This window comes from Panthera leo, chromosome F2 (genome assembly GCF_018350215.1).
Source record: "Panthera leo isolate Ple1 chromosome F2, P.leo_Ple1_pat1.1, whole genome shotgun sequence".
NCBI lineage: Eukaryota > Metazoa > Chordata > Mammalia > Carnivora > Felidae > Panthera > Panthera leo.
In genome coordinates, this window is record NC_056695.1 from 14798282 (window position 1) to 14820654 (window position 22373).

The 22373-nt window shown below is 37.1% G+C and overlaps 2 long non-coding RNA genes across 2 annotated transcripts in view; one reads left to right on the top strand and one right to left on the bottom strand.

The window, feature by feature from the left end:
- The first annotated feature begins 703 nt into the window (after positions 1 to 703).
- Positions 704 to 10109, top strand: LOC122211068. Its single transcript, XR_006198465.1, has 3 exons — positions 704 to 925; positions 1052 to 1396; positions 9904 to 10109. It is a non-coding gene; the product is annotated as an uncharacterized LOC122211068 (long non-coding RNA).
- Positions 3392 to 22373, bottom strand: part of LOC122211067 — a 56221-nt gene continuing 37239 nt past the window's right edge. Inside the window, exons 2-3 of the long non-coding RNA XR_006198464.1 lie at positions 6860 to 6960; positions 3392 to 3585 (exon numbers count right to left, since the gene is read on the bottom strand). This is a non-coding gene — a long non-coding RNA (uncharacterized LOC122211067). The remainder of the gene's footprint in view (positions 3586 to 6859; positions 6961 to 22373) is intronic.

Below are 22373 nucleotides of genomic sequence, written 5' to 3' on the forward strand. Positions count from 1 at the left end.
ATCCAGATGTCTTCTTTGGAAAAGTGTTCAGTCATGTCATTTGCCCATTTAGTCACTGGATTTGGTTTTTGGGTGTTGGGTTTGATAAGTTCTTTACAGATTTTGGATACTAACCCTTTATCTGAAATCACACACATTTTTAATAACAATGTTTGGGTGATCAATATTTTTAACTGAAAGTAACATTGGCTTAAGTTGGACAACCTTGGTTCAAATACTATTTTTTTCCAATTATTTTCTCTATGGCCTTGAGCAGGCCATTTACCACTCTAAGTCTTAGTGTTTCAGTGTTAAAGTAGGATTAGGCATCCTTGCCTTATAGACTTGTTCTGAGGATTATGGCAAATATTATCTCATCCATAAATTCCCTGCAAGGTGACCAGTATATACCAGGTACTCAGTTGTCAATGTCATTTGGCAATCTTGTATTACAAGCCTACTGTATGTCAAGTGCCATGCCAGGCTCTGGAGAGGAAAATTCCATGAGGTGTAAATTTAAAAAAAGAAAAGAAAAAGGCTAATGAGGATGAAGGGAGGTGATTGAGAGTGGGAGGAGCCAGACAGTTACAAATGAGCTTCAAAATGTTAATGCAATAAAAGTACATGTGATGATAATAGGGTCACAACACTTCTATTATGAGCTAAGTGATAATAGAGGGTAAAGTGGGCTCAGGACTCAGGACACAGTTTATAAAGGAAGTAATGCTTTAACTGAGTCTTAAAAGATGCATTGCATTTGGTAAGCAGAAAAATGATGAAGCTACTGCTTGGCAGATAAGCAGTGAGCAGGTGAATAGGAACCGGCCTTCGGGAAATGGCGAGCAGTTTAGCATGGCTGAACACGATATCCAAGAGATTCAGCAGAGCCCAGATTTGGATGGAGGGCTTTTAATGCTACGTGAAAGAGCTTGATTTTTTCTTATAAGTAAGTTTATTGGGTTGAATGGCCCTTAAAAGATTATATCCATGTCTTAATTCTCAGAACATACAATTGTTTGGAAAAAAAGGTCTTTGCAGATGTAATTAAAGATGTGTTCTTTGCTCTGTTTAGGTGTATGCACCATACAGCACATGACCAACCCCACGCCAATATCTGTTCCCAGGGGTCCTTTGGCTGCAGCATAAGAATGGTTCATGCAGACTATCTCTGCTTCAGCTGCAGGGTGAGATCTGACGAAGCCATTGCGTTCTGGAGGGTCCTTGGAACCTGGGAGGGCTCCCCAAGCACCATTTCCTGATCTTATTAACTACTCTGTAAAGTTACATGCTGACCAACATAAGATTCAGATGAAGAACCAAATAGCTGTGGTTGCAACCACTCAGACCTCTCCTTTCTCCATGTTGAGTGTGGGTAGGAAGATATTTCAACCAGAAAATTTCTGATTCTACCACTAAGGTCAGTAAAAGCAACAACGACAAAAAGCATTATTATCTTTAGGAACCATGGCTGAGGAGTTGAACTACTACTTATTGATTCAAATACTATATGTATGAATTTTTTATATGTATGTACATATGTATGCATTCAAGTTAGTCTAATAAAAGCCTGTGAACTCAGTAACACGATCTGCATTATATAAAAGAGGAAACCGAGACTCAAAGAGTTTGAGTCAACATGCAAAGCTAACCACATTGTTAGGAATAGAACAAGATTCGGTCCAACAACATTCATATTCTCAAGCCTGCGTTTTTCTTTTTTTTTTAATTTTTTTAATGTTTATTTTATTTTTGACAGAGAGAGACAGAGCATGAGCAGGGGAGGGTCAGAGAGAGAGGGGGACACAGAATCTGAAGCAGGCTCCAGGCTCTGAGCTGTCAGCACAGAGCCCGACGCGGGGCTCGAACTCACAGACCGTGAGATATGACCTGAGCCGAAGTTGGACACTCAACCGACTGAGCCACCCAGGTGCCCCAAGCCTGCGTTTTTCGCATACAAAGGCCTTAGGGAACTCAACTATAATCAATCAAAGATCGTTCATATCAAAATGGCTGTGCACCATACTTCCCTTGAGCCTATCCGTATTTGAATTGTGCCAGTGACGTTTGCAGACACCTTGGCCTATAACAGACTGTGGTGATGACGTAATTTCAAGGCAGTTAAGATAACTGGGGTATGAACAAAGGCTGTGCACTGACCCTTGTAGAGCAGTGGTTTCTGTTTGTTTGTTTGTTCTGTTGTGTTTTGTTTTATTATGGACACTGAGTTATGGGCACTATAAGGAATATGACATGTTTCTGGCACAGCTTCTCTGTCCCTTTTCATACGCGGCTCTTAGACTCTAAGTCACACTGAGTAGCAGCACCAAGCAGCACTACTGTAACCCTAAAACAACTCATTCATAATAAATGAAGTTGCTCAACATCTTCCAAGTATAAAAGTAAACGAGAAAAATCTTGGACATACCTACATTAGGCACATTTATGCATTATTGACAAATAAAATTCATTTGGGAGCAACATGAATTCACTGATGAACATTATGTTTTCCACCAAGCATTTTTTTTAGTTTTAGGTGCTCCGAAAGAGGCCATTTTCCCGGAGTGTTAATGTTGAAAGCTAGGGCAATGACACCACAATAATGCCCATCATTGTGATGTATAATATAGATGTTATTGCACATAATAGAAAGCATTCTTTGGGAGTAATGCATTTTTGTTGCCTACATGCTGACACTGAGCAGATATAAATGTGCTTTAATGTGTTTCCTTTTAAAGGGCTAGTGTAGACGCACCCTCGAGTGTGTGTTTTGTATAAGGTTTGGTGAGCAGCTCGCTTTTAGTAGCTGCTTTCTATATTCACTTTCGTACTCTTGATAGCTCTAATTATAAACTGCACAGTTTTCTATTCCTTCCTTGCTGTTCTTTGTCATTGCACTGCTCATAGACATTTAAACAGTGGAAGCTGTTTATAGTTCATTAAACACTTTAAGCTGTTGTTCTAAAGTTTTATACTTTTTTTTTTGTATTTTCCAAGTCATTTCCCTCTGCTGTCATATGAAACCATGCAACACAATTCAGTAGAAGACATCAGTTATGCACATTTTGTGGATAACCAGCAGGGTTAACAGCCATAACTGAATCAGAGAGTTTGGCGATCTATTTTATATTGCATTTCGTACGGCATTTGGCAATGGAATGTTTAGGTCTTTTTTTGAAAAAAAAAATCATTATACTCTCTAATTCTTCTTAAAGTAGTAATTTTCCTTCTTAAATAAAAACACTATCCAAAAGAGAGTATTAGCTCATATTTTGATAGGACACAGCATAGAAAATGTGATTATTGGAAACTAAGTATTTTCCTATAATATCATAGTAGGAGGAGATGGGATAATTACTCCAATAAATGACCCACTAGGATGGTAATACAATTGGAAGAAAGAGATTTATTGGCATTAAGATTACCATGGAATGTGCAGGAGACCATAGTGGTATCAGGAGAAGGGTCTCTCTGATTTCTCTTGGACTGGTCACTCTGTGACTGTCACTTGACATTCTTCTAGAACAAGTCATGCATCAACCACTGTGTTGAAAGCCTACATAGACCAGGCTAATTTAGATTCCTTCCTCCAAGCATTATAAAATCTTTCTGCGAAAAATGAAAGTGAGAGGTTAGGGATTTATTCTTTGTGTTCAAATCAGATGAAACATTGTTCTCCATAATGTTAATTTATCGAGCAAAGCCTCGTTTACATCATCACACTGAGCAAGCTGAAGACACATGATTCTGTGTTAGAGACAAAAACAACTTACCAAGAACCAGGTTGAAAATATTAGAGCAAAATAGGAGGAATGGTGTGGAGAAAAGGAGGTAGTAGGTTAACACTGAATGATTGATTTGAGATTCTGGCAGGTGCTTCTTCTCTAGGAGGAAGCTAGCTGACTTTGTGTGAGGAGGGGCGGGTTCTAAAATCTATGAGGTGCTTGGGTGGCTCAGTTGGTCAAGTGCCCGACTCTTGATTTCGGCTCAAGTCATGATCCCAGGGTCATAGGATCAAGCCCTGTGTTGGGCTCCATGCTGAGCATGGAGCCTGCTTGAGATTCTCTCTCTCTTGCCCTCTGCCCTTCCTCTGTGCTTGTCCTCTCTCTGTCTCTCAAAAAAAAAAAAAAAAATTCAATGCAACTATGCAGATGACCTGCAGTAAGCAGGCCCCTTTCAACATCTGCTCTTACAATTGCTTGGAAATCGAGTCTATTTCCTCCCCACTTGCCACTTATGCAATATTCTTCCTTATTGACTTTTTTTCACATTTTCCCTCTTTATTATGAGTTCAAAATTATTACAGACTCAATCAATAAATAGCCTTACAATAGAAAATTTTAGGTACATGTAAGACAAAACAGCAAATCTCATTTAATAAATTGGACTTTTGTGAACCGTAAGATTTTTTGATTGGATATACATAGCAGGTAACAAATAATAAACTCCTTGTGAGTACTGCTTCCCTTGATTTTAATTCATGTTAATATGCATTTAATTACACAATTTACTGGCATTATGTGTATGCTGTAGGCTCATGGCTCAAAGCCAAAAATATCATTATATTAAAAATCAACAGAAACTATAAAATGCTACATAAGTGTATGTTGTTGTGATTCTTAAAACTAGTAAACTTATTTTAACATTTATTAGAAAGTTAATATCAGGGATACCTATGAAAAAATGAATTGAAAAGAGGGGCAGCTGGGAGGCTCAGTCGGTTAAGCCACCAGTTCTTGGTTTCAGCCCAGGCCATGATCTCACAGGGGTAGGATCAAGCACAGGGAAGGGCTTTACGCTGGGCTCGGAGTCTGGTTGGGATTCTCTCTCTCCCTGTTTCTCTGCCCCTCCCCCACTCATACGCACTTGTACTCTCTCCCTCTCTCTCTTAAATAAATAAACTTAAAAAAAAAAGAAAAAAATGAATTGAAAAGGAACAATGATAAGAAACACAGAAGACTTGTTTTAATGGTTAAGCAAGAATCATTGGTGAAATATTTGCCAGAGCCTCTCTAGCTGCTCACTGTGAATCTGAATTGCCCTCCAAGTTAGTCCTGTACCTGCCCTTGCCCGTGGCCCCCAGGTCCGAGTCCTGATCCCAGGTGTGTTCCTGGCATCTGCCTATAACTCACCTTGCTAGGGCAGGGTAGCCTACCCTACCGTTTACTTTCATTTTATGTTTATTCTTTACTTTCTCTCTTCCTCTGCTGGAATGTAATCTCCTTGTAGGCAGGCATTTTGTTTATTTACTTACTGATATATTTAATACAAGACCCTAAAAGTGTGCCCAAAGGATATGAGGTCAGCAAATATATGTTGGGGAAATCAATGAATGCTACAATATTCACCAGGTTTTAAAAGGGTAGACAGTTGTCCATGGAAAAGGCATCCCAGAAGAAGGAGTGTTTAAGAAAAGCTCTGAAGAACAGAAAACAAGATGACTCTGTGGCATACTTTCTCTGAGAGGAAGAGACCAAAAGTAGAGAGACAGTAGCAGAAAGGAGAGACCTCTGGCCTGGAAGTCCAGTCAGCGGTGATCTTGGATGTCCAATGAAAGAGCTCATTCAAGAAGTATTTGTGGGACATATTGTTAAGCCCTAGGCTAGCTAATATCCAGAATAGAAAGATTATTAGATTGTGACACTAGGTTTCTGGAGGCTCACAACTAATCCTCACCAGCCCTTCCAAATGTTACTACCCCATTTCTGATACATCATAAAGTTTTCACCTAAATTATCGCAATGGCCTCCTACTTAGTGGTGGGGTTTCCATTCTTGCCATGCCCATTCCCCACCTCAACCCCCATGTTCTATTTTCAAAACAACAGCCAGCAATGTCAGTGAATTTCACTCCCTGGCTCAGAATCTTCTCATGTCTTCTCATCTCCATTAGAATGAAAACCAAAGGCCTTCCAGGGGTTCACACGCTCATTGTCACCAGACCCCAGTCCCTCCCTGACCTCCTCTCCTGTTTCTTCCTCCCATTTAGTCCCAACCATATTGACTTTTTTTGCACTTCCTGAAATGTACCAGTTCTGCTTGAACCTCAAGGTTTCCCCCCTTGCTTTTCCCTCTGATTAAAATGCCCTTTCTCTAAATAGTCATATAGCTCCTTCCCTCCTTATTTAGTTTTCTGTTCAACTGTCACTTTATCAGGGAAATCTTCCCTATCACTCACCATAAAATAGCATAGACCACTTCACTCTGTCTTTGCTCCACTTTGTCACTTTTGATCACTGCTATGCTAATGCAAATAACATAGCTGCTCAATAAACACTCGTTGAATGAATGAAGGAGCTTGAACGGGGGAGTTCAAGCCAAAGTTGAAAATTACACAGATAGATTAAAAGAAGAATATGGCCTAGGAAGAGACTCAGTTATTTAAGAGAATATTTTGAGTGAGAACGGACAAAGATAAGGATTATTCAACAGATGGTGTTGTGAAAGCTAAAAAGTAGTTTGGAAAAATAATATGGAAATCCTCTTTACACAGTGTATCATTTAAGGTTCTGGGCATCATGTAATGGAAACCATTCTGGATTTTACTGGGAGCATATTGGTGATCATAATCGATAGGAGGCAGTGGTATCAGTGGAGATTGAGAACTGGTCTTTTTAAACGCAGGGGAACACAAAATCTCACTGAGCATGTGACACTTGGTCAAAACTGTTCACTCCAGTCCTTTGTTCCTGACCTTGAATGTTTGATAATAATACGTAAAGTGCAATCTTTTCACAAGGAGAAAATACTATCGATGAATTTACATTAAAATGAGAAATGTGAATATTTGGGGATATTGAGATGTATGGGGAATTTTTATTTAGATTTTTATAATTAGTTTTTAAGTTTTCTACCATAAACATATATTTTATAAAGCATCATACCTTTTATAAAAGGAAATCTCTGCCCCCCCTTGAAACAAATTGCTGTTTATTATTAATATGTTGTAAGATGTGGTTCATTACCATTTTCTCCTTGAGGAGTCCTGGAAGAAAATGCAGTCTGACTTTAGTACCCCACAAAAATTTATAGTTTGTTTGGTCAGTTCTATCTCAAAGATAGTGTCTATATGCCTTTGTGTATGTCAGCTATTGAGTCTTGGGTTCCAATGTAACAGCAAAAATCTGGAAACAACATAGATATTCAAAACTAGAAGACTGATTAAACCAGCCACGTGCCCATGTGATGACGCATGTATGTATGTTTGTGTCTACATAAAAAGGGATCCTGAGACTGTACAACAAGTTGCTGTAAGCATCTCCCCATGGAGCGTATGGGCAGTGATGACAGAGGGAAAGCTTTTATTAGTTGAATATTTTACAGTGAGCCTGCATTTTATTTTAATTACAAATGTTATACATGGAAATAAAATCAGATACCATACGCAAAGATATGAAGAAATGCAAAGATATTCACAGCGTTTTAAATTTAAAAGTTTCAAAACAGCATGTATTGTAAAACATCATTTACAAACATTAAATGAAGCCTACGTGAAAATAGCTCAAATTGGGAACAACAGTTATCTCTGATTCGCATGTTTCTAAAGGAGTTTTATCTTATTTCTTTTACTTCTATGTGTTTAATAAATATATTTCAATGACCATGTCTTTCTGAAGTAATAAAATCATCTTTTCTAAATGAATAGAATTACAATAAAAATGTAATATTGTGTCAAAAAATATAAAAATTAATATGTATATATACCTGGGAAATTTGATTATATAAAGAGCTCATAAAATAGGATAACTACTCAATGATCTCAATAGATAAATACTCAAAGACCACAAAAAGACAATCTCTTTTGAGGACAAGTAGCTAGGGATAACATACGGAAATAAATATTCATTATTAATCAACAAAATGCAAATTAAAATGAAGTAACTCTTTATAGATTAAATTAGCTAAAAATGTAAATTATCACACCCAGTACTTCTGAAGGAAGAGTGAAGCTCATGCCTTTCTAGCTGCACTCATTCATTGAATGGGTATTTGTGCAGAGCCCACGCTCCGGAGACAGAATACTTTGGTGCACATCACATCCCACCGCCCTCTTGTTGTGCACCTTGGGCATATGGTTGAATCTCTCCTCAGCTGTAAAATGGGGATAATAATAGCACTTCCTGATTTGTCCTCATAGGAGGATTTATACCCATAAATCTCTTAGAAGAGTAAACATTTAATAAACTATTCATTATTGACTATATTTATCAACCAGGATTTCAACAGGAAATGGATAACACATACAAATTATCATAACTCAAGGAGGATCTATTTTCAAAAGGACTATTCACAAAAGTGTGTTTGTACATTATAGGGAAAGCCCAAGGAATAGCTGAGGGCCCTGGGGCTAAGAGTAGTGGGATGGTATCACCCGCGGTCCCGAGAGATGGTGCGTGGGAGGAGGAATTGCTGAAATGTACAAAAGGAGTACTGGAGAGAAGTGACCTTCCATCAAGAAACCCCATCGGTCTGAGGCAACCTCTTAAGTAGAGAGCCAAGGGAATACGTGCCCTTCTTTCACTCTCTCTCTCTCCTTCTCTCGCTAAGACTCCCCAGTTACTGGGGAGCCAGTTGATGCAGTTCACTAGGTCCAGCCTCCTGGCACTGAGAGCAGGGTGCAAACGGAAGAAGAAGAGTGGATCTGGTATACGTATGGCGTGGACTATAGCCTAGGTCCTTTTTGAGGGAGAGGCAAAAAAGCAGATTATGCACATAGTGCTCTAATTCCCCGCCAGACCTTTCTACCTTCTCAAAGACTCTTTGGGGAAGCAAGTACATTATTTCCTCCCTTGCAGAATACCCCCACCAGTTTCCTTCAATCCTAGGGGAAAGTGGAGTGCAGGCTTTGGAGATCCAGTCTCTGCGAAGCATCATATATCCAAATAGAGTATCTTCTTAGGTACTAGTCTCATGAATAATGCTACAAGTTAGGCATCATTAGGCTGGGACTGGCACATTTTTTTAGCAAGTAGATGAGGGCAGTCCACAGAGCATCAGAGGAAAAATTTGATGCTATTCTAAACCCCACATAAGATAGAAATGACTATCATAGGGGCTAAGACCTCATTATCAAGGACAAATCAATCCATGGCTCATCCACAGTTATTGACCAATGACCAGTCATGGTTATCAACCAATGGTAACTTCTACCACCTTGAAATATAATCTCGTCAGAAGCATTTTTTAAGATTTCAGTCTTCAAAACTACAAACAAGAAATACAGAAAGTGTTTTTAAAAAGTGGTAAATTAGGGGCACCTGGGTAGCTCAGCTGATTGAGCATCCAACTCGATCTCAGTTCAGGTCCTGATCTCACAGTTTGTGAGTTCAAGCCCTGTGTCAGCTCCGTGCTGACAGCATGGAGCCTGCTTGGGATTCTCGCTTTCCCTGCCTCTCTCTTTGCCTCTCCTCAGCTCTCACTCTCTCTCTCTTTTTCTCAAAACAAATAAATATTTTTTAACGTGGTAAATTAGGTAGATCAGTGAATATTCAATTAAATAATACGTATTTAGGAAAAAGATGAATGCAAATATATAGCTGCCCCATGACGATAATAACTGAACAAATTCACAAAATAACTAGAATTCACCATTTCACGTACAGGGAGCTTTTTTTTTGTTTGCTTTGCTTTGTCTTGTTTTTGTTTATGAATCTTTTTAGTGCTCAGGAATAAAGAGATTTAAAAATCCGATGAGGAACAGGGACATTAAACTAATGATGGATCTTTTCTAAACCATTATGTAAAAGCACACATACCCCCTCCATCTAAGCTCTCAGATTTACAATATAACAGTGATGACAACGAAAATGACGATTCTTCAATGTCTTCATTTTCATCCCAGGATGCTTTGGGTGACCATTCTTCTCACGTCACTTCCTTTCTCCCATCATCTGTTTTGAGCAGCTCCTCTTCCTCCTCTTCTCTCCAGGTTTTCATTCAGATTGGCTTCAGGAAATGAAAGGAGAGGAGTGGGCTTATAGGATGTGTCCCTCACCCCTGCGCCTTGGCATGTTCCTTCTCACTGGGAAACTGTGATACAGAAAAAGCAGAGGACGCTCACCAACATAGTGATGATGGGAATGCTTTGCCCTCTGAGTGCAGTAAAAGGAGAGGAAATATAGATCGCTTGATAATACACATAACAATTTCAAGAATAAAGACATGCCATAATCACCCTGAGTCCCAGTTCTTTTCTCTGGACTTCCCCAGAAATCATTTCTTTTTGTCTTTAATTCCAGATTACCAACAATCTAGAATAACAAAGACAAAAAAATTAACTTTTATCCTACCAATATGCAGGAAAATATGACTGGCCCCAGCTTTATAAATAATGCCTTTATTTAGATTTACTGTTGCAACTTATATTTCTAAATAATCATCATTATGCGGTTATATTTATTGAAGTAGATTATCAAAATGCATAACACAGTTTTTCCATTAACTCTTTCACATTAATGAGTTGCTATTTAGTAAATTACTATTTCCCAGCACTAAAAGGAAGAAAGCCAGTGGCCTGAATGATTTTCCAAAGTGCCTATTAATAAACACCCAAGGCATATATTAAAATACTAGAACATGAAGGTCTTTGGGAAGTACATAAACATGTGAACTGGGATTTTTAGAAATGTACATTAACACTTTCATGACTGGAGCAGAGTGCTCAATAAATTCCTCTTCTAGGTTTGCTTATCACTCTCATTTTCACTGTATTTTAATTTGTGGCAATTTTGCAATGATTTTGATTGAACCAAAGCTTTCTAGTTTCTTTGCTTTGCGAGGAAATAGTAAATAATCATTTGTAATTTTATATCAAGGGGTTTCTGAATCATTTTACTCCAGATTTCATTAGAGTCTATTAGAAGCACTTGAAGACAGAAAAGAAAGGTCTTATAAAATCATAGGTGGTAAGGTTTTATGTTTTAAAATTCTTGAGATATTAATGAACCTACTTGTTGAAAAGCATAATCTATTTAATGCACTAAGTACGATTTCTTCTTTGATGCTGGTAACTCTAAAATTTAATATATTTTTTTTTTTGTTTAAACATTGTATGTAGAGGTAATTGAAGATTTACATGTAACTGTAAGGAACAATACTGAGAGCTCCTCCATAACCATGCCCCTCTTGCTCCCGATAACATTTTGCAATACCATCTCACAACATGACAACCAGAATATTGACATTGACACAATCTAGATACAGAACATTTCCATCACAAGGATCACTCAGATCGCCCTTCTATAGCCACATTCTCTTCCGTCCAGCCCTTGTCCCTTTCTTAGCTCCAACCAACAATGTTTTTCATTCTTAGCATTTTGTCTTTCAAGAATGTTACATAATTCAAATCATACAGTATTTAACCTTTTGGGACTGGATTTTCTTTTTTTTTTTTTTTCTGTTAGGATAATCGTGTAGAGATTCATCCAATTTGATGCATGTATCAGTACCTCAATCCTTTCTATAGCTAAGTAGTACCCCATGGTATAGATGTACCGAACTTTAACCATTAACCTGTTGAAAGATGATCTGGGTTGTTTCCAGTTTGGGGCTATTATGATAAAACCACTCTAACTTTGAGTATGGATTTCTGTGTGTAAGAGTCTTCATTTCTCTGGTATAAAAATCCAAGAGAATAAATCCTGGCTTTGTATTTAGCTACATGTTTAGTTTTTAAAGAACTCGCCAAATGGTTTCTGGAGTAACTGTACCATTTTACATTCCCACCAGTAAAATATGAGTAATCCATTTTCTCTGCATCCTTGCCGGCACTATTTCTGATAGATGTGTAATGGTAGCTATTTGTAGTTTTAATTTGCATTTTCCTAATGGTCAATGATGTGAACACTCTTTCGTGCACTTATCCCTGTCCATATGTTTCTCAGAAAATTATCTTTTTAAATGTTTTATCCATGTTTTAATTGTATTGTTTGGTATTTCCTATTGCAGAAATAGAGAGTTCTTTATATATTCTAGATTCTAGTCCTTTATCAGATATGTGATTTGTAATTATTTTCTCCAACTGTGCAGTTTGTCTCTTAATTCTCTTAACAGGGTATTTTGCATGGCAAATGTTTTTAATGTGGATGAAATCTATTTTATCATTTTTTTTTCTTTTAAGCATCGTGTTCTTGGTGTCAAGTCTAAGAATTCTTTGCCTAGGACCAGATCCCCCAAATTTTCTGTTTCTGTTTTCTAAAACTTTTACTGCTTTGTGTTTTACATGCAAGTCTGCAGTCCATAATGAGAGAATTTTCGCCTAAGATGTGCAAGTTACATTGAGGTTCATTTCTCTACTGCTGCCCAGTCACTCCAGTTTCATACATTAAAAAGGCTATCTTTCCTGCACTGAATGGCCTTTCCTCCAAAATTCATTTGGGCACATTTGTTTGGGTATATTTCTGTGCCTTCTCTTCTGTTCCATTGACTCATGTATCTTTCTCTCCACAAAAACCACACAGTCATGATTAGAAGTCTGGAAATCAGATAGACTGACTCCTCTCACTTTCTTTTTCCATTCCTGTGCATTACTGATATGTTTATTAGGATTTCATTTTGATTTAGCCTTCCTGTTTTTTATTTTATTTCTGTACATGTAGTTTTAGTATTCTCTAGGTAGTAAATTATATTTACACAATTTACAGTCTACTGGTGTTATAATTTTACCAGTTCAAGTAAAACATAGAAACGTTACCTCCCTTTACCCTGTTCTGTTTACAATGTAGTTTCCTTAAATAGTCCCTGTACATATATTTAGAACCATAGTAGACAATATTATAACGGTTATGTCAACTGTCAAACATAATTTTAAAACCTCAAGAGAAGGAAAGCAAATTGAGTTTACTCATAGTTTTGTCATGCTCTTTCTTCCTTCTTGTTTTCTCGAAGTTCACTTTTCTCCCCTTTCTTTTTTTTATCATTTCTCTTCTGTTTAGAGAACTTCCTTCAAGCATTCTTTAGAAGACATCTGCTGGCCACAAATTCTCTTGGTTTTCCTTCATTTCAGAATGGCTTCATTTCCCTTTAATTGCTAAAAGATATCTTCACTGGGTATATGGTTTTAGTTTGACAGTTCTTCTCTTTTCAGCACTTGAAATATACTGTGCCATTTTCTTATGGTCTCCATGGTTTCTGATGAATGATACTGTTATTCAAAACTGATATGTAAGGTGTCCTCTTCTATAGTTGCTTTTAATTTTTTTCCTTGTTCTTAATTCTCAGAAGTATAAAACTGATGTGTCCTATCATGAATATTGTGGGGTTAATCCTCTTTAGGATTTTTTGGGCTTCTTAAATATGTAGATTTATGTCACTTGCCAATTTCACAAATTTGTGAAATAATTTCAGCTACCATTCCTTTGAGTATTTTTTCTGCCCCACCCTAACTCTTCTTCCCTTATGAGACTCTGATGATATGAATGGCATACCTATTGTAATCCACAAGTTTCTGGAGCTCTGATTATTTTTACTTTTTAGTCTATATTCTCATTGTTGCTTAGATTGGGTAATACGTATTGTTTCATTTTCCATTGCATGGATTTTTTCCTCTGTCCCCTACATACATTCTGCTTTTGGCCCATCTATTGCACTTTTTATCTTGGTTATTATATTTTTCAGTTCTGAAATATCTACTTGGCTTTTCTTTATATCTTCGATTATTTGCTAAAATTTTCTGTGTCTTTGCTGAGGTTTTGTAGTTTTTTATTTGTTTCAAGCTTGTTTTTAATTCCTCACTGAAACATTTTTATCACAGCTGCTTTAAAATCTTGATGACATCATTCTAAGATGTCTGGTGTCTCAGTGTTGGCATCTATTCATTATCTTTTTGCATGTATTTTTAGATCTTTCTAGTTCTTAGTTTGGCAAGTAAGTCTCTATTGAAAACTGGACATTGTTATATTATAATATGAGACTTTCGATCTTATTTTGATTGTCTGTTTTAGCTGGACTTCTATGACTCTTCTCTTGCAGGAAGGGGGTGCCACCCCTTTACTGCCCCTTGGCTTATGTTGACACCCAAGGTAGGGGGGTTCATTACTTTTGGGCAATGGTGGGATCCATTGAAGTGCCAAAAGGTTAAATACTGTATGATTTGAATTATGTAACATTCTTGAAAGACAAAATGCTAGGAATGAAAAACATTGTTGGTTGGAGCTAAGAAAGGGACAAGGGCTGGATGGAAGAGAATGTGGCTATAGAAGGGCGATCTGAGTGATCCTTGTGATGGAAATGTTCTGTATCTAGATTGTGTCAATGTCAATATTCTGGTTGTCATATTGTGAGATGGTATTGCAAAATGTTATCAGGAGCAAGAGGGTCATGGTTATGGAGGAGCTCTCAGTATTGCTCCTTACAGTTACATGTAAATCTTCAATTACCTCTACATACAATGTTTAAACAAAAAAAATATATATTAAATTTTAGAGTTACCAGCATCAAAGAAGAAATTGTACTTAGTGCATGGTTTCCACTGGTACCTCAGTGGGATGGTCTCATGACTGCTTAGTGATGGTGAAGGTGAGCTTTCACCGGGCTTCCTCTGAAACCCTGTCACTGGTAGGGGGTTTGGGTATTTCTTATTAATGTTGGATGAGGGTGGAAGTTCAGGATTCCTATTTTGTCCCCAATGACACTGGAGGTGATAAAGGAGGTGCTACGACCAGATAAATCAAAGTCCTGGCTCCCTACTTAAGCCTTTTCTGATAATGTTCTGGCACAGGTTTGGAGCACCTCATTATAACCTCATGAGCATGGAAGTCTAGAATCCCCACTTAGCCTTTGCTGGCATAGATGGGGGTGGGGGTCACTTTTTGTTTTTCCTGTAATGTTTGGCTGGAGTAGACTAGTTACTGTTTAAAAAAGTTTTTATCTTGGCCAGCTGCCCCTTTCTTTTGGCTAGAGAAAGTAAGCTTTACTTGGGACTTTTTTGTGTTTGTACCTGTTGGCATTTCTGGGTTGCCAGATTCTTCAGTTCCTCCTCTGAGGCAAAAAGAAAACCCAGAAAACTTACTGCCATGTCATTCCTCAGGTCCTGAGGTCCCTGGCTGGTCTGCCATCTCATTTGCCACCTTTCACAGTCCTCTTTGGTTTGTTTTATATATTCCCATAGTTTTTAGTTGTAATTAGCAAAAGGAATAGAGAAAATTAGGTTTACTTCATCTTCCCAGAAGAAGATTTCATTGTTTAAAGATGTCTCTTCTGGTAATGTCAAGTTTTTTTTTTCAAAATTTTTCCCCCCAAAGGAAATCTTATACAAAAAAACGAGCTTAGAATGAAGATAAAACTGGAATTATTTCAAGAAAAGATGCTTTGAGCTCCATAAATTAGGAGAATCACTTGAATTATTTAAAGAGAATGTGCTTTGAGATCCATAGTTGGACTCCTTAAGAGTATTACTCTCACAATGAAACAAGAGTAAAAGGTGCTAGATTTAGGCATAGTGTGGTCTTGAGTCTTGGTGTTGTGTTTTTGTTTTGTTTCACTTTTTTATAGCTACTACAAGGACAAGAATAAGAACTCTAACAAGTTTCTCTCATCCTCCAAAAATGGGACACTACTATTACTCTCTACTCTTTGTGTGTAACAGAATAAATTCTCCTTGAAGGTGAACTCTAAAGTGACCTCTCACTACCTGATAAGTGAAATTGTCAAGACTGAAAGTGACACTCTCTTAAATGAAGATTGCATTCAACATCCATTGAAGAAATATATTGGGTGCTTGCTCTGTGCCTGACACATTAGGCACTAGGCAGGGCTGGTTACATAATTTGTGGGTGCCAGTGAAAACTGAAAATGTGGAGCTTCCTATTCAAAAAGCAGGAACAATGTCAACTCTTTTATTTTCTTTTACTCTGTTTTTTGACCTCTCCTGGTATATTTTATTTGCTATTTAATGTTGTAATCCCTTAGGCAAGAGATAATCCACTTCCTGGGCACCTTTTCTTCCCGCAGGGTCGTGTCAGAGCCCACAATCCACGGGGGTTACAGTTTCTGTATCAGGGCACTCTTGGTATGTCTTCAGCTATGGATAAGGGCTTTGGTAGTCACCCATGAATGTACCAAGGGGCTCCCAGCCGTGGACAGGGACAGCTGCCACCAGGCCCTGTGTTAAGACACAGGAGGCCATATACCTAATCCCCACAGGAGGGGCCCACCAGGTGTGGAAGGCAGCAAATATCATTGAGCAGGGGCATCAAGGGACAGGTTAAATAGCACCCAGGGTGCCAGGGATGGGAGTCCTGGCAGCTGAGCACCCACGATAGGGAGGCAGGGACGAGGCAGTTCCACACCTGTGGTGCACATTCCATCATCCTAGAGGACTTTACTTACAAAACACAAATAAATTCAAAGATAAAGTTGTCAGGCATTTTAATATGGCAACAGCAAAGCATTCAACTTCAAGGATAAGACTGGTTTAGCACAGCACCCTGTGTGATTGCCCTGGTCCTGGGCTGTGAAGCTGTCCCTGGCACTAGGGACACAGTGGTGCAATGCTTTAAAATTCTTTTTAAGACTTCAAAGAAACTGGTTTAAAACTTAAAACTTTAGTTCTTTAAACATATATTTCATGTGTTTTGTTAACACACACTCAAGGAATTTGACTCTTTTTTAACTAAATTGTCGTGTTGTTTTGACATTTGGAAGACATTAACACTTTCAAGTGGCTTTGATGAGATGGGCCTGTTGAATTTCTTTACTTCATCATATCTTGGTATTATACTAAAGACACTTATTCTACATCTCATAAATTTCTTAGTGATCCCATTATTATTCTGTAATTATTCCTTCAAGACAGAAACTAAGTTCCATTACTCAATAGGGACTATTTTATTTCATCTAGAACAAAGAAGCTGCAACATATTTACTGTCAGTGGTGAACTGAAAATCCTCAAATGGCTCTTATCAACATCCTTATTCTTTTTTCCATTTTTTTTAACTAGGGTTTTTTTTTATTTCTTTTTTTTTTCGCTGTTCATGATACTCAGCATTAATTCCGTGTGCTGAATAGTATGCCCATCTACATGGATGTTTAACAGAATTAGATAAATTGTATTGGCTTCAAATTTTTCTGATTTTCTTGTAGAAGTTTTTTTTTTTTAATGCTCAGATAACTAAAAATCAAAATGTAGATTTTATAGATGACTTTGAGATTTGGGCATGAATTCTAATAATGGTGAAGATAATGTCAATGGTAATATAATAACTCTTAATTAAATGCTGTTTCTGTGGCAGAATATATGTTACCAGATTTATGTGTCCTTGCCACACTTAACGATTTCATTTAAAAGTCTTTCAATTTTGCAAAATAGGTATTATTGTTTCCATTTTCAAGACGAAAAATTGAGGCACAGCGGAATGAAATAACTTACCCTAAGAAAGTAAAAAATGTGTAGTACTCAACATTCAAGGTTTTTTCACCCTGCTATGTAGTCTTCAAAAAAATGTCTTCTCTTGCAAAGAAAAAAAATATTCTTATTGCTATAAATTGTTAAAAAAATGTTGTTTGAAAGATGGGTGAGTCTCATGGGTGAGTGGGTAATCTAATGTTCATTATTTGTGTTGTTTGGTGTTTTCATTTATATATTTAACCACTTCAATATATAGAGTATATATATTCATATACAATATATAATATGTACACACATACAGTACATATACAATATGTGACATATATAATACATGCACATATACTATATATATGTATATACACATGCTATATATAGTGTATACACACACACACTATATATACATGTATATATATTAAAAGTATGTGTATATATCTAAGTATATATACACATACTTTTAATATGTGTATATATCTAAGTATATATACTTAGATATATACACATACTTTTAATCAAGAATAATGTTAATTTAAAGAAATATCTGGAAGAACTGGTTAAAGATATTCACCCATTTGTGTGATATTTGTTTTAGAAATAATGCAATTTGATCATAACTGTTGAGTTATTACTCTCAGACATACTTGTCCATCTTGGAACTCATGCATAGAGACTTAGGTACTGAGGACAAAGGGTTCTGTGATAACTAGATTCTCTAAAGATGTCCTTTGACATCTGGAAGACAGCATAGCACTAAAGCCACAGGGTAGGTTATCCTTAACATTTACCTCACAAGTTGGTTTGGGACTTGCTTATCATTCTCTGTCTTTGTTCCAGTGTTTCTAGCAACTCTTACCAATTCCACAACTTTTACATAGAAACCACCTGAAATGTTAGTGTGAATCTCTAGAAATAATAGACTTGGGATTACCACATAGCATCATTCTAAGTGATTAAAATGTATTTACTTATCCGTTTATTTGATATCATCTAACCTCATAGTTCTTCAATATTTGAAAAATTTGAACCAAATATGATATGCTTAAAGCAGTTTGCTTATGTTGTTCCCTTGTCCTACAAAGATGGGATTTATACAGTTTGAAAAAGAGGAAAAAAAATAATAAAATCTGATAATTTTCAATATTACCTACTTATATTTTCTACATCAAGAAGCGACTTGACCTATTGTTAAGAGTGCAGATATTGAAATCAGCTTGCTGCATTTTGAATCCCAAGTCTATCCTACTAGCTCTGAAACCTTGAGAAAGTCCTTAAATTCTCTAGGTCTCAGTTTCCTAGGGTTGCCACATGCAAAGAGTTAACAATCGTGCCTGGTAAACTTCATTCAGCATTAACTATTAATATTGTTTGATTTCATATCATTGTTAAAGCTGAGAACAACTTTCTAGAGCCTCTAGTCCTACAGTTAACTCTCAATAGAGACAGGAAAACTAAGGTTCCAGGGGTTTTCATGACCTAAATCAGAGCCCATCAATAGATACTTTAGGACTAAAATATAATCCCCCAATTCTTAGGCAAGATCTTTTTCTTTCACTCAACATCTGTGGATATTTCCATTTACCTGAGTACAAGGTTCTTAATAATTTTGGGGCCCTTTTTGAGTTACCTATACTTGCATGTGTATTTAAATCCTTCTGCATGAAGCATTCCTACTCTCAAGATTGTTCTGGCTGCTTCATACTCATCCTCCAGGATTCAGCTTAATTTATGACTCCTTATTTGAAAAAAACCTTTTCTTGAGCACACTCTCAACTCACAGCTGTTCTAAGATTGGTTTATACCCCCTCTTAATTGCTTCCTCAGAACCCTGTATTTAACTAAATCATCCCACTGGATGTATTTGCTGAACCTCTTACATTTCTCCATAAATAGGTTAGTAGCTCCTTGGGGGAGGATCTGGATCTTCTACAGTTGAGCACCGGTCATTTACAAGAGATACTACACTGAACAGGCTAGGAGTAGAGGACTGGAATAGTCCATAGGAGCACTCTTTTAAACTTCCCTCCCTCTAGTTTTCCTCCTCAGTCTTTACCTTCTCTTTTCACTCACAAAGACTGATAAAGTCACTGCGCATTTGGCAAAAAAAAAATTTTTTTTCTTAATTTTCCTATATTTGAGCCAGAATCTTGATTACAGCAGAGTAAACTCCAGGATCATACATTGGCATACAATTTATCTGTTGTTCTTTTGCTGATGAGCAGAGTGTTTCCACACTAAAACTCCCAAAGTATTTTTCAAGAAAGATTATGAGGCATTGTGTGAAACAAAAATAATACCAAAGAACACTGACAGGTCTATGAAAAAAAAATCCCATGTTTCAATATGGTCAGGAAATGCACTGTCCCTTCTTAGATATGCTGATGTGCTATGGCATATTAGGAAAGACTGATGATGACCTATATTTAACAACAAACACACAAAATTTGTTTACATTACATTGTAGATTTAATCTAGATTTGTCTCAAATGATTTGAGCAACAATTCTTAGTTGCAGTGTCTCATGGCTTTTGTGGTCTTTGGTTCACGCTTGGAAAAATCACGTTCTGCGCTAAAGCCACTAATCGCTAGCAACTGCTAGTCTCTACACAGAAGACAAGCTATGCGGATCCTCTAATGAGCAGGGTTTTTAATTTTTCTTTTTAGATTCTCTTTTTTTAATTCTTCATTCAATGACTGGAGACACATTCTGATTGATTTTTAATATTATCTTAAAAATACTTTTTATGCAAGTGACACTAAAGAAATGTATGATACTATAAAGAATAGCAATTACTAAGAATATCTTAAGAACATCGCTGCTCATTTTTCTGAGTCTTGGCATACCTTCATATGAGCTTATTTATTTACTGTTTTAAATTAACTAGTTAATTACTTTTCATTTGGATATTGTGGAATCTATAGTCAATTTTGGTTATTTATTATTATGTATTTAATCATTCTTAGTACGTTTTTTACATACAACCAGAATAACTGGGGATATGTACTCCAGCTCATGTAGCCCTTGCACATTTGACTTTGGTAGTCAAGGAACAGTGTACCTGTCACTCAATATGTTTGCAGTGCACGGTACTTTAAGTTTAATGTATTTGTAATTTTTCCTTTGTATTTTTATTAACTCCTCTACTCATTTTCCCATTTTTCCCTGACAGACAGATGGGTTTATTTCTCCTGTACATGTTTCCTTTGCTAATGTATATAATTCAATAGTCAGAGAAACTAGAAATTAGTTTGTACCACATTTTCAAAGGAAAATGTTTTCTTCAAGCTGTTTTCTTATTTCTGAGTTAAAAGAAAACATAATACTTTCTAGGTGACTTATTTACAAGGGGAAACATAAGAACCCAAGTTCCAAAGGTAATAACATTGGTGGTATTTTCCTGATAATCGTAGAAGCCTAGATCAACACAAGGTCACTCCAAGATCCCTCTCTTTGACTGCACCCATTTATTCTATCATTCAAACATAGGTCAATTCACTCAAACAAAGAGTTTGTCCAATTGTATTTCTTCCCTCAGCTTGTTGTTGATTTGACAGATGCTTATGTTTTATGAAGACATAACAGAAGGCATAAAAGAACATTTTGCAATTACAATTTGAAAGAATTAAGAAATAAAATGTAATATTAATATCTTCAGGGAAAAGTAGCTTTCTATGCAATTCCCAGTCCAACAGTCCTCCCAATCCAGATAGGCTACCTTGAATCACGGACCTATCCTTCCCTGAACACTGTTGGTTAATCTCACCAAGTCAGAGCTTCATCCTTCTCTAATAGATGTGTTCTCTGTATGTGAGTTTACTAAAGCTCCAGAAGTTGTTGCTGGCTGCTACTTTTCAGGTTAGAATGAACTCTTTCCTCGTCGACTAGGCTTGAACTTGATTGAATGCCTCAGGTCTGGGGGTTCACCCAGAGATTTCTGTGTTTTCTCATCTTTTTAAAAAATATTTTTCACGTTTATTTATTTTAGAGAGAGAGAGACAGAGCATGAGTGGGGGAGGGACAGAGAGAGAGGGAGACACAGAATCTGAAGCAGGCTATAGGCTCCGAGCTTTCAGCACAAAGCCCAATGCAGGACTCAAACCCATGAACCATGAGATCACGACCTGAGCCAAAGTTGGACGCTGAACCCACTGAGACACCCAGACGCCCCTTCTCACCTTTATTCTTAGGGAGACACAGTATTCCATTCATACCTGAGGAAGGAAGTCAGATGAATCAAAGTTCTCTACACCTACAGGTCTCAGCAGGGAGTCACCAGGCAGTTAAAAGCCTCATTTAATCTACACAACAGCTACTGACCTAAGAGCAGAACATTCTATTGGCTTATCCTAAATGCTGGGCCAGAGATGTAAAACTCAGTCTCATGAATGAACCCTCTTCATTGCTTGTTCTTCTACTCCTCACCACCAGTCACATAAAGAAAATATGCTTGGATATTCAAAATACAGTTTTCTTGTTTCTGCTTGTGCATTTGAACACTCCTTTTTTTCTCACCAGATATGATTTCTTTTCTTATGATTCTTGTTTTTCCTCTTCTTCAATTGCTATCCCAAATTTCCTTCTCCCTAAAAATCTTCTTAGTTAGTGTTCCAATATCTGATTGTTGGTTTCCTCCTTAGGTAAATTTTTATACACTGATTAACTTACGCTACGATGTCATTGCAAACTTTACATTTTCATGTCTCCGTCCTACCTCTCCCTCCTAACCACTCCCTTCCATCAGATTGCAAAATTTCTTCCATTTTTCTGGAAATTCTTTAAGGTGCTTAGTGGGGCAGAGCCTCTGCCTTTCTTCTCTTTCTTTGTTACAACTTAAAGGATGGAATGCAAATATTTTCCCACCAGGGAGGCTTTGGGAAGGAGAATGAGTTTTTCAGTGGCTAATGATTTGTACTCTGGGTTTAATGGTCCCTTGAAGTCTATTAAGTAATAAAGGGAAGAAAAGAGGGTTCTAAAGAAAGGTAAAAGGGGATCAACTAGAATAAGGAAAGGATTTCCCTGGGACTACAGGGAAGTCCAAGGCAGTGGGCCAGGGAAAGA